The 16,441-nt window shown below is 39.1% G+C and overlaps 1 protein-coding gene across 3 annotated transcripts in view; it reads left to right on the top strand.

The window, feature by feature from the left end:
* Window positions 1-16,441, top strand: part of BPIFC (BPI fold containing family C) — an 84,434-nt gene that overhangs the window by 12,971 nt on the left and 55,022 nt on the right. The window contains exons 2-4 of one of the 3 annotated variants that reach the window (XM_060194364.1): window positions 10,121-10,340; window positions 12,795-13,106; window positions 13,573-13,667. The gene's annotated coding sequence lies outside the window, so the exon portion shown is untranslated. Of the gene's footprint in view, window positions 1-10,120; window positions 10,341-12,794; window positions 13,107-13,572; window positions 13,789-16,441 lie in introns of those variants that run through there. The other 2 variants (XM_060194366.1, XM_060194365.1) reach the window with 2 other exon arrangements.

Below are 16,441 nucleotides of genomic sequence, written 5' to 3'. Positions count from 1 at the left end.
GCACACATGTTATAACGTGGAAGGATCCAGGTTCAAGCCCCTGATCCCCACCTGCAGGAGGAAAGCTTTATGTACAGTGAAGCTGTGCTGCAAGTTTTACCCCCCCACACACCTCCTCTATGTCTCCCTTCCCTCTCAATTTCTCTCTGTCTCTGTCCAATGAAAAATAAATAGTTTTAAAGTTATATAAATATATACATAGCATATATTACAAAACCATTACAAATGAGTCTCCAGTATTATTGCTAGGGCTTGGTGCCAGCACTAAAAATCCACTGCTCTTAGCAGACTTTTTTTTTCCACTTGATTGGCTAGGACAGAGAGAAATTGAGAGGGGCGGGGAAGGTAAAGATAGACACCTGCAGACCTGCCTTCCTGTTTGTGAGGTGACCCCCCTGCAGATGGGGAGCCTGGGGCTTAAACTGGGATCCTTGTGCAGGTCCTTGAGTTTTGCACTATGTGCACTTAAGCTGGTGTGCCATTGCCTAGCCACCTACAAAGGTTTTTTTTTTTGTTTTGTTTTGTTTTTGCCACTGATAGGCTCTGATCATGGAGTTCCTTTAACCAGATTTTACCAATGCAAAGTGTTGGGAAGGGGAGAGAAAAAGTTGGAACTCAAATGACTTTTGCCCTTAAATTACCCTGTCTACTCCCTCACCCCCCACAAACATATGTACATAATCCCTGTCCCTTCCTGTTCTTCTCTCCTACAAAGAATAACATTTTTTTGTCTTCCAAAAAAAAGTATACTGTTTGAATGGCTTCTATGCATGAGGTAATAATCTAGACTTTTTTATATATAATTTATTTCTTTATTAGGGAATTAATGTTTTACATTCAACAGTAAATACAATAGTTTGTACATGCATAACATTCCCCAGATTCCCATTTAACAATACAACCCCCACTATGTCATTCATCATCTTTCATGGACCTGTATTCTCCCCACCCACCCACCCACTGCAGAGTCTTACTTTGGTGCAATATGCCAATTCCATTTCAGGTTCTACTTGTGTTTTCTTTTCTAATCTTGTTTCTCAACTTCTGCCTGAGAGTGAGATCATCCCATATTCATCCTTCTGTCTCTGACTTATTTCACTCAACATGATTTTTTCAAGGTCCATCCAAGATCGGCTGAAAACAGTGAAGTCACCATTTTTTACAGCTGAGTAGTATTCCATTGTGTATATATACCACAACTTGCTCAGCCACTCATCTGTTGTTGGACACCTGGGTTGCTTCCAGGTTTGGCTATTACAAATTGTGCTGCCAAGAACATATGTGTACACAGTTCTTTTTGAATGGATGTGTTGGGTTCCTTAGGATATATCCCCAGGAGAGTTATTGCAGGGTCATAGGGTAGGTCCATTTCTAGCCTTCTGAGAGTTCTCCAGACTGTTCTCCACAGAGGTTGGACCAATTGACATTCCCACCAGCAGTGCAGGAGGGTTCCTTTGACCCCACACCCTCTTCAGCATTTGCTGCTGTTACCTTTTCTGATGTATGACATTCTCACAGGAGTGAAGTGATATCTCATTGTTGTCTTTATTTGCATTTCTCTGACAATCAGAGACTTGGAGCATTTTTTCATGTGTTTCTCAGCCTTTTTTATCTCTTCTGTGGTGAATATTCTGTCCAAGTCCTCCCCCCATTTTTGGATGGGGTTATTTGTTGTCTTGTTGTTGAGTCTGGCAAGCTCTTTATATATGTTGGTTATTAAACTCTTATCTGATGTATGGCATGTAAAGATCTTCTCCCATTCTGTGAGGGGTCTCTTGGTTTGGGTAGTGGTTTCTTTTGCTGTGAAGAAGCTTTTTAATTTGATGTAGTCCCACAGGTTTATACTTGCCTTAGTCTTCTTTGTAATTGGATTCGTTTCATTGAAAATGTCTTTAAAATGTATGCAGAAAAGAGTTCTGCCAATATTTTCCTCTAAGTATCTGATAGTTTGTGGTCTAACATCCAAGTCCTTGATCCACTTGGAATTTACTTTTGTATTTGGTGAAATACAGTGGTTCAGTTTCATTCTTCTGCATGTTTCAACACATTGTTTCCAACACCATTTGTTGAAGAGACTCTGCTTTCCCCATGTAATAGTCTGGGCCCCTTTGTCAAAGATTAGATGTCCATAGGTGTGGGGCCTCATTTCTGGGCTCTCAATTCTATTCCACTGGTCAGTGTGTCTGTTCATGTTCCAGTACCAAGCAGTTTTGATGACAATGGCCCTATAATACAGTTAGAGATCTGGGAGTGTGATGCCTCCGGTTCTGTTCTTTTTTCTCAAGATTGTTTTGGCAATTCTAGGTCTTTTCTGGTTCCAGATAAACATCTGTAGCATTTTTTCTATTCTCCTAAAAAATGTGCTTGGGATCTTGATGGGGATAGCATTAAATTTGTAGATGGCTCTGGGTAATATATTCATTTTGATGATGTTAATTCTTCCAACCCATGAACATGGAATATCTTTCCACTTCTTTGTGTCTTTTTCAATTTCTTTGAGTAGTGACTCATAATTTTCAGTATACAAGTCTTTCACTTCTTTGGCTAGGTTTACTCCTAGATATTTTATTGTTTTTGTTGCTATAGTAAAAGGAACTGATTTCTGGATTTCAATTTCTTCTAACTTAGTGTTTGCCTAGAGGAATGCCACTGACTTTTGAATGTTAATTTTATAGTCTGACACCTTACTGTATTGCCTGATTATTTCCAAAAGCCTCTTGCTGGATTCCTTAGGTTTTTCCATGTATACTATCATGTCATCTGCAAATAAGGGCAGTTTGACTTCTTCTCTTCCAATCTGTATCCCTTTAATTCCTTGCTCCTGCCTGATTGCTATGGCAAGAACTTCCAACACTATGTTGAATAGTAATGGTGATAGTGGGCAGCCCTGACTAGTACCTGATCTGAGGGGAAATGCTTCCAGTTTTTCACCATTGAGTATGATGTTGGCTGTAGGTTTGCTATATATAGACTCCACTATCTTCAGGAATTTCCCTTCTATTCCCACTTTTTGTAGTGTTTTGATCCTAAAGGGATGTTGTATTTTGTCAAAGGCTTTCTCTGCATCTATTGATATGACCATGTGGTTTTTGGTCTTGCTTTTGTTAATGTGGTGGATCACACTGATTGATTTACGTATATTAAACCAACCTTGCATGCTTGGGATAAACCCCACTTGGTCATGATGAACAATCTTTTTGATATATTGCTGTATCCGGTTGGCTAAAATTTTGTTCAATATTTTTGCATCTATGTTCATCAGAGATATTGGTCTGTAGTTATCTTTTTTGGTTGTGTCCCTGTCTGCTTTTGGTATCAGGGTGATGCTGGCTTCATAGAAGCTGTCAGGGAGTATTCCAGTGTCTTCAATCTTCTGGAAGATTTTTAAAAGTAGAGGTATTAGTTCTTCTTTGAAGGTTTTGTAGAATTCATTTGTAAAACCATCTGGTCCAGGACTTTTATTTTGGGGAAGATTTTTGATAACTGTTTCAATTTCATTAGCTGTGATGGGCCTGTTCATGTTATCCACTTCCTCTTTACTTAGTTTTGGAAGTTGGTAGGTATCTAGGAAATCATCCATTTCTTCCAGGTTCTCTAGTTTGGTGGCATATAGTTGTTCATAAAAGCCTCGCATGATATGTTGAATTTCTGCAGTGTCTGTTGTGATATCTCCTCTTTCATTTACTATCCAATTTATTTGGGTCTTCTCTCTTTTTTGTTTTGTGAGTCTGGCTAAAGGTTTGTCAATTTTGTTTACTCTTTCGAAGAATCAACATTTACTTTCGTTGATCTTTTGTATCATTTTCCTATTCTCAATGTTATTTATTTCTGCCCTAACTTTAGTGATTTCTGTCCTTCTGGTTGCTTTAGGGTTCCTTTGTTGTTCTTCTTCTAGGTCTTTAAGATGTGCAATCAGGCTGTTTATTTGTGCTTTTTCTTGTTTCCTAATGTGTGCTTGTATAGCTATGAACTTCCCTCTTAGGACTGCTTTAGCTGTGTCCCAAATATTTTGATAGCTTGTGTCTTCATTTTCATTGAACTCTCGAAACATTTTGATTTCTTCCTTGATTTCCTCTTTGACGCAGAAGTTGTTAAGAAGTGCACTGTTGAGCTTCCACATTTTGGGACTGTTACTAATCTTTTGTTGATTGTTAAGTGTTAGTTTAATTCCACTGTGGTCTGAGAAGACGCTTGGGATGATTTCAGTACTCTTGGATTGGCTGATGCTGTCTTTGTGGCCAAACATATGGTCTATCCTTGAGAATGACCCATGTGGATTTGAGTAAAATGTGTATTCCAGTTTCTTGGGATGAATGACTCTGAACATGTCCAATAGTTCTAGTTTATCTATCTCTTCATATAGCTCCCTTATGTCTTTACTGATTTTCTTCCTGGATGATCTGTCAAGTTGAGAGAGTGGGGTGTTGAAGTCCCCTACTATGACTGTGTTACTGTTAATATATTGCTGTAGCTCTTTCAGTAGACGTTTGATGTATTTAGATGGCTTCTCATTGGGTGCATAGATGTTAATAACTGTTAAGTCCTCTTGATTGACTGATCCTCTGAGCATTAAGTAGTGTCCATTCCTATCTTTTTTAATCTTATCTATTTTAGTCTATCATGTCAGATATGAGAATAGCTGTTCCTGCCCTTTTTTGTGGGCCATTGGCTTGTATGATAGTTTTCCATCCTTTCACTTTAAGTCTGTGTTTGTCTTGTTGAGTTAGGTGGGTTTCCTGTAGACAACATATTGTTGGGTTGTGTTTGCTGATCCATCTTCCTACTCTGTGTCTTTTAATAGGTGAATTCAGACCATTGACATTTATTGATATCAAAGATTGAAGGTATTTTAACGCCATTCTTGTAGAGTTTTAGAGTGTTTTGATATATGTCCTATTTGTGGTGGTCTGGTTGTTTATAGGAGACCTTTCAGAACTTCTTTCAGGGTAGGCTTGGTGATGGTTGCTTCCTTCAACTGTTGCTTGTCTGAGAAGGTTTTGATGCCTCCATCTAGTCTGAATGACAGTCTAGCAGCATATAGTATTCTTGGCTGAAAGCCTTTCTCATTGAGCACTCGATAGATATCTTGCCATTCTCTTCTGGCCTGTAGTGTTTGTATGGAGAAGTCTGCTGCTAATCTTATGGGTTTTCCTCTGTAGGTGACTCTTTGTTTTTCTCTTGCAGCCTTGAGGATCCTTTCTTTATCCTTATACCTTTCCATTCTAAGTATGACATGTCTTGGTGTCTTTAGGTCTGGGTTAATTCTGTTTGGGACCCTCTGGGCTTCTTGAATCTTTATGTCTTTGATGTTGTCTAGACTAGAGAAATTTTCAGCTATTGTGGCCTGAAGAATGCTTTCTTCCTCTCCTTCTCTTTCTTCCTCTGGTAAGCCAATAATGCGTATATTGTTTCTTTTGAAGTCATCCCATAGGACTCTGTTGTTGTTTTCAGCATCTCTTAATCTCTTTTTGAGATCTCTTACTTCTTTTTTAGTTGTCTCTAATTTATCCTCAATCTTGCTAATTCTGTCTTCAGCCTCATAGATTCTATTCTCTCTGCCCTCTACTGCTTTCTGGAGTTCATCTATTTTGTTGCCCTGCTCTGATACTGTTTTAGCTTGTTCAGCTAGTTGCATTCTTAGCTCAGCGATTTCAGCTTTCAGCTCTCTAATAACCATGAGGTAATTAGAATTTTCTTCCATATTCTCATTTGTTGTTCCTGCATTTCTGATTACAATTTTTTCAAATTCTTTACTCACTCCAGGTTCAACCCCCCCCATGAGGATGGGGGGGGTTGAACCTGGGTCCTTGCACATGATATGTCCACTCTACCAGGTGTGCCACTTCCCCACTTGGCCCCTCTCCCTACCCCTTTTTATTCTAAGCATTCCACTCCAGTTCATTTTCTTATTCTTTTTCCTTCCCTTCCTTCCTTTCTTCCTTTTTTTTTTTTTTTTGTCTTCAGAGTTACTGCTGGGTCTCAGTGCCTATACAATGAATCCACTGTTCCTGGCAGCAAATTGTTCCCCCCCCCCTTTCATGTGATAGAGACAGAAAGAAATTCAGAGGGAAGGAGGAGATAGAGAGGAAGAGCAGGTGGGGACTATCTTGTGAGGACTACAGATTTGAACCCTGGTTCTTGAGCATTCTACCTGGTACACTACCACCTGGCCCCACCAGCCCAGTTCTATTGTTTTGGATTGGTTTTATATTTTCCCTTCCCTTTTTTCTTTTTTATATTTTTATATTACCCCTTGCTTTGTTTCTTTAATGAGACATTTGAGATCATATATTTGTCTTTTTCATTCTGATATTTCATGTATCATGGTCCTAATCCATATTGTTGTTTCCATTTTGTAAGAAAAGATAGGATTTAATCTTTTCTTATAGCTGAATAGTATTCTTTATTATTCTTACTGTATATATGAAGGGAAGAAATAATTTTATAAACACACATTTACTTTATTACATATATATCCATATGCATAGTATGTATTATTATAAAAATTAAATATATACTGTTTTGTCCACTCATATAAGTAAATAAATATATTCACTTTTATCTGGGAATTTGAGTTGTTTTCATATTTTTAATGCTGTAAATAGGACTGCAATGAACATGTATCTTTTTGAATTAGTGTTTTCACATTATTCATATTAATAATTAGGAGTGGAACTACTGCCTCCTAGGGTATGTCTATTTTTAGAATCATGAGAAAACTTGATACTGATTTCCAAATGGGCAGAATCTTTACAGCCAGACCAACAATCTACTTTTAAGATTTATTTATTTATATATTTATTTTTAAATTAAAAAATATTTATTTATTACCTTTTGTTGCCCTTGTAGTTTTATTGTTGTAGTTATTGATGTCATTGTTGTTGGCTAGGACAGAGATAAATGGAAAGAGAAGGGGAACACAGAGGGGGGAGAGAAAGGTAGACACATGCAGACCTGAAGCAACTTCCCTGCAGGTGGGGAGCTGAGGGATTGAACTGGGATCCTTATGCCAGTCTTTGCGCTTTGTGTCACCTACGCTTAACCCGCTGCTCTACTGCCCGACTCAAAATTTATTTTTGAAGAAATTTACAAAGCTTAATTTTCTTTAATATTCTATTCTATTTCATTTATTTACATATTTATTTTAATGACAGAGAAATAAAGATAGATAGATAGATAGATAGACAGATAGACTGACGAACAGACCAGAGCCCTGCTCAACTCTGACTTACGATGGTGCTGGGGATCGAACCTAGACAGTCAGAGCCTCAGGCATAAAAGTCTTTTGCAGAACCATTGTGCTATCTCCCTAGTCCACAAAATTCAGTTTTCATGTTACTTATTTTTTATATTTAAACTTTATTTGAAAATTATAGAAGTTTCCCTTTTAGATAATTCCCACTTTTAGGAAGAGGGTCAAATTGTTGGGAAAATGTAAGTAACAGTACAGCTCATATGAGACATGGAATCACTTCATAAAAAGGGATTCAAATATTGTAGTTTGGGAAACAGACTAAAAAAGAAAGAATAGCTAGTCTATTTTATTCCATTTGGAAAGGATCTTAGCAATGAGCTCATTCCTTTTTAGACAAGGAGCAGTTTTAGGGCAAATTTGTCAAATTCACCATTAGAGTAAAACAGCAGAATCAGTTTCATTATTTGCTTTGGCTAATAGATTGAACTGAAAGTTTGCTGGGAATAATGCCTGCCCATCCAGCCTACCTATGATGACAATCTAGAATACAAAATTAAATATTTTACTTACAACTGGTTGATTAATCTCTATAGACCAAGGGATAGCTTTAATTAAAACTTGAAAAAAGGTAATAATTAACTAGGTGGGATAGTAGTTCACTAAAGAAATATATCAAGACACAGTACTAAAGGGATAAGGAGATAGATCACTCAGTTTAGTGCACATGTAGCCATGCCCCAGGACCCAGGTTCAAGCCTCCAGTCACCAAATGGGGTTGCCATGCAGGGAGGAGGCTTTGGGAGGAGTGGAGCAGTGCTATGGTATACTCCTCTCTGCCTCTTTCTTCCTGTTTTTTTTCTTTTATTCTTGTAAAAGAATTTGCGAAAAGTTGTGGGATCCTGCAGCCTTAAGCCTCCGTGAAAACTCGGTAGCAAAAAACTAATTAATTATCTAGAAATTAATTTAAAAGGATACAGTGCTAAGGAAATGGACATCTTAGCTCTTGGTTACAAGAAAGTCTAGGTTAAGCAGATTCTACTTCCGGAGGCGGAGCTACGAGCAGCAGATCCTTTCTCCCCTCCCCTCCCCTCCCCTCCCCTCCCCTCCCCTCCCCTCCCCTCCTCTCCTCTCCTCTCTCCTGGATCAACTAGGAATACCAAAGGAAACCACCCGGGACAGAAACAAGACAGGACTAGAATGACCACAGGAACCCAGTAAATCACCCGTGAGTACAAACACATGTGGCTGGTGACAGAGAGGAGAGAGGGGCCTAAGAAGAGATTAAGTGACTGCTAATAATTCAGCAGTTTATCAGTTGAGACACCACCTCCAGTCTGCTCCACCAACAAGGGGACAGCTGAAGGAAGGAGAGGACTCCCCAGAGACTCACCAAGTGCAACTCTGAGTCTCCATTGCTACTACCCTCAGAATCTGGAGCAGCAACAGGGAGGGACAACAGGGGACAGAGATCTAACCGGGGAAACTCAGGAGAATACCTCTACCTCCGTGGCATAGCTGAGGGGCTGTGAAAGTCTCTTTGCATAGCCACCGGATTATCTCTGCCACACCCTGCTTTATCTCTTGCTCAGGAGTCAGTGATTAAGCTAAGAAGCCTACTGATAGTTTAAAAGCCCTCAGGCTCCCATAGCCTACAGGGAAGAAAAAAAAAGAGGCTTTTACACCACTGAGCTCCAACTCAGGGATTGAAAAAACTGTTAACTTCCACCACTGTAAACCCTTTACTTAACTTACTTAGACACAAGTCAATCCAGGCAACAGTGATCAATAATTTGAAAAGTACTGATAAAGGGAACTCATAACATAATATATAAAATGGTTAAAACAACAAGAAAAAATATTAGAGAATTGAACCAGGACAAGAGTCCAGCTAAAAGTCCTCCAGAGGGTGAAGCATAAAATAATGAGTTCAACATCCAAACATTAGCTAAGGAAATAATAACAGGAGCAACTCCCCCTGTAGGTGGAGAGCCGGGGGCTTGAACCATGATCCTTACGATGGTTCTTGTGCTTTGCGCCATGTGCGCTTAACCTGCTGCACCAATGCCAGCCCCCTAAAAAAATAATTTTTTAAGGGAGTAGGAGACCCATTGGTGATGGTGGTAGAGGAAGTGATACAGCGTGATGATGGACATAGTGTGATAACTTACTACAGAAATGATATGAAATATATGCAGTGATGTGAACCAATGTGTTGGGTTTCTTTCTTTTTTTTTTTTTCTTTTCTTGCCAGGGTTTTCACTGGCACTTTGTCCCTGAACAATCTCACTGCTCCTAGCAGACTCTTTTTGTTGTCTAGGCAAAAGAAAAAGAGGGACACCAACACAGCTCCACCACTCAAAACAGCTTCCTCCGTGTGGGCTGCTCCCCTGTAATGGCTGGAAGTTCAACCTGTGCACTCTACCTGGGAAGCTATTTCCAGGCCCCACCCCCAATGTCATTTTTAAACAGTTGTTCAAACTCTTTTCATTTACTACTTTAAACTTATAAACAGAAAATACAAGTAATACACCTAATTTATCGGGACTATGAAAACTTAGTTTGTGGTAATTTCTTTAATTCTCACCACAATTCTCCAAAGTAAATGTGATTCCCCTTTAACAGATAGATGGTGATTCTGAGGTCCAGAGGGGTAAAGTACCCATGGTTCAGACTGGAGTGAGCAGGGCAGGCCAAGTGAGGGCAGAATCTCAGGCACTTCAGGACAGAGGCCCTAGTTATTCAGTTCATCCACCCTAAGAACTCTTCAAATTCTATGCTCAAATTCCAGGGAACACAACAGTGACTCAGGGGTGGAAAGCCCAAGATATAGTTAGAATTTCCCGTTCCCCTGTGTTTTGTAATAAAAAGAAAACTTTATATCAGAAAAAAATACTGTCATTTTATAATCTTTGGCTTCCTTCTAAGCTGCAGATCCTGTGCTGATGGGCTAATGGATATGACATGCAAATACGGAGCTAAGATCTAAATCTTTGTGAGAAAGAAAAGGAATAGGGTAGGGTGAAGACTGGGAGCAGAGTGGAAAGGTAGAGGCAAGAAATTGAGAGAACATGAGAAGGAAGAGGACAATGTGAAAGAGGAGAAACTGGTGCTGCCACTCAGGAATGATGCTGGAGAAAGGACACAGGTATTTCCATAAATAATTCATGATTTTTCCCCATATGATGTATGATCTCATTGATTGTACTCCATGTCTGGTTCTTTATTTTTTCTCTATAAATTTACCACAATACAAGTTCACATGCTTATTTGTGCAGCACCTGAAATGACCACCACATCCCTCTGGTAGGGAAAGTACCTGGGGAAACATTGGAGATGTCATCCATTTCTGTAGTTTTAATTCCATTTCTAGAATGATAACCTAGGAATTCATATTTCCACTCAGCCTTTCATCAGAACTCCCAACTACCCACCTGATATTGTCATTTGTATGCTTAACGTCTATCATTTCTGCCCTCTTTACATTCCAGACACAATGACCCACCTTGGCTCTACCCTTCTATCAATTTTCTTTATTTTGTATTTGTGTTTAGTACTAGGCTACAAGATTCTGGGATTACAGTGTATAGTTCCACACCACACCCACCACCAAAGTTCTATATCCCCATGTTCCCACCTCCCAAATTTAACTACATTAGTTCTTACAAGTGCTTGTTTCTGTGGTTTTTTTCAAGTTATGTGTCTCAGATATCTAGACTCCACATATGAGAGAAAACATCCTGTAGTTGTCTTTCATCTCTACTTATTTCACTAAACACAATCACCTCCAGTTCCAGCCACTTTGTCCCAAAGGACACGTTTTCATTGTTTTATTGCAGAATAGTATTCCATGGAATATCTATCCCATAAATTTGTTAGCCTGTTGACAGACATTTAGACTACTTCCACTCTTTTGCTATTGTGACTAATGTAGCTATGAACAGAGGGGTACATATGTTCCTTCTAATTAGTATTTGAGTATCCTCTCAGTAAATAATCTAAGAGTAGTACTGCAGTAGCATAAGGTAATTTTGATTTATTTAATGTTCTCTTCTCTTTTTCCCTTTAATGCATTGTATCTTGGGCTTCTGTTGCTCAAAATCTCAGCCCAATCGATAGCTGCCTCCTCCAAAAAGCCTTTGTGAACTATACTGAAAGTAAACAGTCCTCTTGCAATTATACCCCCATTAATTATAGGACAATCCTATCAAAAACTTTTTCTTCTTTTATAGCACATGCCAGTCTATGCATTTTTATTTTGTTCATTTGCTTGTTGTGTATTTTTCTCTGCTAAAATGTAAACTCTACTTGAGAATGGAGTCTCTCTTTTTAGTTACATGGAAGACACCCAACAAATATGTGTCAATGTAGTAGATGAATTGATCTATGGTGACTAGCAGCAAGTGATTGTATGGGGAGAGTTTCACCACTGATATGGCCACACACTGATGAATCTAGTCTTGAAGATGTAAGAATTTTAAGGCTACAGTCTCATAGATTATTTCTATGATCTGAGTATTTGTTTCCCCCCAAAAAAAAAACTTATAGACAGAAATTCTAACACCCAGAGTTGAAGGTATTTGTTTATAAGTGGGACTTTTGAGTCTACTTAAATCATGGGTCAGCCTTTGTGAATGGGATTAATACTTTATTTTATTTATCTTTACTTATCTATTTATTATTGGATAGAGACAGGGAAATTGAGATGAAAGGGGGAGATAGAGAGGGAGAGAGACAACGACAGCCCTGCTTCACCACTTATGAAGCTTTCCTCCTGCAGGTGGGGACCAGGGGCTTGAACCTGGGTCCTTGCACACTGTAATATGTGCACTCAACCAAGTGTGCCACCACCTGGCCCCAGGATTAATACTTTAATCCAGGAAATTTCTCACTTCTTCCACCAAGTGAAGACACAATAGAAGTCACAGTCTATGAACCAGGGTCCTCACTAAAAGTGACCATGTTGCCACCTTGATTTTGGACTTCCCAGTCTTCAGAACTGTGCACAATAAATTCTTGCTGTTTGTAAACTATCTCATCTTATATTATATCTGTGTCATAGCAGGCTCAAATGACTAACTTAACATTTTTACCAGAACCTATTGAGGTAAATACTATCTCTAGCCCCATTTTATTGCCTAAAGATACTGAAATTAAGCACACCCAGTTAAGCACAGGTCATGCTATGCACAAGGACATGCACAAGGACCAGGTTCGAGCCTCTGCTTCCCACATGCAGGGGGAAAACTTCATGAGTGGTGATGCAAGTCTGCAGGTCTCTATCTTCTTTCTCCCTCTCTACCTCTTCTCCCTCTCCTCCCAATTTCTCTCTGTTCTATCAAATGAAAAGAAAAAAAAAATGACTGCCAGAAGTGGTGGATTTGTAGTGCTGGCAGCAAGCCCCAGCAATAAAAAAAAAAAAAAAAGATACTGAGGTTAAATAGGTAACTATAATTTGAGCTATACTAGGTGATAAACATGGAAAGCTGTCAGACATATGGTCAATATAAAATAAGCATGCCTTTTTTTTTCTTACTAGGGTGAATAATATTTCTAGTTTGATCCATGTTTTTCTCAAACTGCCCTTTTTTTTTTTTACTAGGGTAAACCAAAATTCTGCATCCTGGGAAAGCCAGAACATGTCAGTCATGTTATCTTACCAAAAAAATTGTAAACAAAGCACAAGACACTTCATGCAGTCAGATCCCTGGCCATCTAAAATGCAATGACTAAAACATGGGGGAGGGCATTTGCGCTGGAGCTTAGAATCTAAAGTTATCAAGTTGCACAATAGTTGATGGGCCCACACAAAGTACTTCCCAGGAACGTGAGAATGTACGTCATTTAATAACCTTCAGGAAGGAATGGACACTTAAAGATGCCATCTGTGGTCCTATCCTGGAAGATAAAGGCGGTAAGTATATAAAAGTAGTTATTGAGCTTTGTTCTCTCAGACTGAATCAAAAAAATCCATCAAAAGTCCAAACATTTTCCTGGTCAGTACCAGAGACATTCACTTCAGGTTCTTTGACCAGAGAAAACAATGTTTTATCCTAGAAAGGATTCTTCCTCTTCCAATTCAACCTCTTAACACAATTTATCAGTACATTGGAAGTCTTGAATTAATTATATCAGTAAAGTAGCCATAATAATTTCACAACAGGTGTGTGTGTGTGTGTGTGTGTGTGTGTGTGTGTGTGTGTGTGTGTTTCAGGGAGGTAATTATTGCATAAGTGGCATTGTCTGCTCATCTAGCTAAAGACTGTAGTGTTCATTCATGCCATTGGGTAATTGAAGTGAAGCAACTATGTATCACATTTTGAAAGAGGCATTTTAAAAAAATCCACCATCAGATGATTCAGACTTAATTACCTTTGCAGCAGCTGAGTTCAAGGCTCTAGTAGAGAACACATCAACTTCAAAGGCAGAGAAACCAGAAGGTGCTCCCCAGCTTTGGACACTTCCTTTGCTTAAGGTAAGACATGGAGAACTAACTTCAGGTTTCTTCCAGCCTATACTCTCTCAAAAGGGATGACCTGCTTACTGGAGCTGTCCCAGATCTGGTAGGACACCTTAAACCGTCATCATCTCTGTGAGTTATTATTGTGTGCCTTTGGTTTTCTGTGTCTTCTTTATTTCCTTGATTTTGGCCATGCCTACCAAGGGTCTTCCTAGAGAATTTGTTTCTTAAAGACCAAGGACAGCTCTAAGAAAGAGCAGGGACTTGGTTTGAACTAAATGTTTAATTTTGTATCACTCATCTGTCTTAAAAGGGTCACTCAGTAGTCTGGACTTCTTTTTGCTTCTGTTTCAGTGGGGAACTCAGCTCTAACTTGTCTCTCAACCAGTATAATCAGGATTGAGAAACTGCTATGATCGTTATGCACTAGAACCAGCATTTAAACTATTTCCATGCCCTAGATAGATCCTGCCTGAGCAAATGACCTTCCCATTTGCCTGAACTATTTAACTTTTCTCTGTTAATCACGAGGTTAGACAAGGATGGACTTGGTGTGATTTTCAAGATCTTCATCATTAGAAATATTGCTATAAAATCAGATGTGTTGGTTAAATGTCTTGAAATACCCTCTGATTCTGCCCACACTGCATTAGACTTCTTATATACATTTTGGTGAGCATTATGTTATTACCCAGACTTCTTTAAATCAACTGAACTTAATTCTTCAATCTTTATCTCTGTTTTGCTCTGTATAGAAAAGCTGAATTTCTTTCATTTTCAGTTCTTTAATAAATTTCTCCTACTCTGTCAAAGCCATCCTCCACAAGTAGTAATAGTGAATTAACACAGGAGTCTCAAGTTGTACTAGACTTCTTTCATTCCTCAGCATCAAATGGGTCAGGCAGTGACCAATTAATTTAGAAGTGCTGTTCTAGCATACTTTGGTATAGAAATAAAATGAGCGGGGGTGGGGGGCAGGCAGTGGTGCACTGGGTTAAGTGCACATAGTGCAAAACACAAGAACCAGTGCAGGGATCCCAGTTCAAGCCCCAGGCTCCCCACCTGCAGGGGGGTTGCTTCACAAGTGGTGAAGCAGGTCTGCATGTATCTATCTTTCTCTCCCCTCTCTCAATCTCCCTCTGTCCTATTCAACTACAACAACAACAAAAATGGCCTCCAGGAGCAGTGGATTCATAGTGCAGGCACTGAGCCCCAACAATAACCCTGGCAGCAGAAAGAAAAGAAAGGAAGGAAAGAAGGAAGGAAGGAAGGAAGGAAGGAAGGAAGGAAGGAAGGAAGGAAGGAAGGAAGGGGAAAGGAAAGAAATGAAATGAGCTTTAAGACTTTAAATCTTGGAAATATGCAATTCCTCAGAAGCAAAAGTTAATAATAATAAGTAACTTGCTGACAGAATTTTCAAATAATCTTGAATCACTTCTTTTAACAGGTAACTCACCTCTTGCCCTTACTTGTCAGCCAAATTACTTAAGCTTTCAGGAGTCATCTCCTTGCTTGACAAGGTTGCTTTCTTTGCTTGCCCATAAATTATCATCCTAGCCAGACACTTCTACTAAAATTTACTTGCAACCCATTTGTTCATAGCCTAGTAATTCCATTCATAAAATTTCTAGAGGAGAAAAAATATTTTTCTATGTGCACTTTTGAGTTCCTACATCTCCATCAAAGTATACTATTTCAGGAAGCCTTCTTAAATCCAAAAAGCAGAGGGGTAAATGATAACGGAAGATGGCCAGAGGACTGTGGACTCCCAATTCCATCAGAACCCAAAGAGAGAAAAGGGGGAAAAAAATAAAGGAAGGACACTCAGAAATAGTAGGTGTGACTAAGAAAGGAAGAAAAGGGAAGTCGAGCAGTAGCACAGTGGGTTAAGCGCATATGGTGCAAAGCCCAAGGACTGACATAAGGATCCCAGTTCAAGCCCCCGGCTCCCCACCTGCAAGGGAGTCACTTCACAAGTGGTGAAGCAGATCTGCAGGTGTCTATCTTTCTCTCCCCTTCTCGGTCTTACCCTCCTCTCTCCATTTCTCTCTGTCCTATCCAGTAACAATGACATCAATAACAGCAATAATAAAATAACAAGGGCAACACAAGGGAATAAGTAAATAAATATTTTTAAAAAAAAAGAAAGGGGAGTCGGGCTGTAGTGCAGCGGGCTAAGTGCAGGTGGCGCAAAGCACCAGGACCGGCATAAGGATCCCGGTTCGAACCCCGGCTCCCCACCTGCAGGGGAGTCGCTTCACAGGCGGTGAAGCAGGTCTGCAGGTGTCTATCTTTCTCTCCTCCTCTCTGTCTTCCCCTCCCTCTCTCCATTTCTCTCTGTCCTATCCAACAACAACAACAATGATAACTACAACAATAAAACAACAAGGGCAACAAAAGGGAATAAATAAATAAAATAAATATTAAAAAAAAGAAAGGAAGAAAGAAAAGGCAGGACCATAGAAAAAAGGGCAAATACGTATAAATATAGATAGATAGTTATAGAAATAATAGGAAACCATATCCATGCTCTTGGGAGAACTACTCCAGTTTCCAATGGAGGAAATGAGAACACGGAACTCTGGTGGTGGGAGAAGTGTGGAACTATACACCCCTGTTGTCTTGTGATTTTGTAAATCAATATTCAATAACTAATTAAAAATGAAAAAAACAAAAGGGAAAACAAATTTTTAGTCATGAAAGGTAATTTAAAATTGCATTTGTGCCCAAGAAAATTCAAAGGGATTTTTTTGCTTTGATGCTTGAAAATGTCTAGATCCTTAATTGTC

The sequence above is a fragment of the Erinaceus europaeus genome, chromosome 7 (assembly GCF_950295315.1).
Source record: "Erinaceus europaeus chromosome 7, mEriEur2.1, whole genome shotgun sequence".
Classification (NCBI taxonomy): domain Eukaryota; kingdom Metazoa; phylum Chordata; class Mammalia; order Eulipotyphla; family Erinaceidae; genus Erinaceus; species Erinaceus europaeus.
The sequence above is the reverse complement of the archived record's forward strand: the minus strand, read 5'-3'. Positions and strand labels throughout refer to the sequence as shown.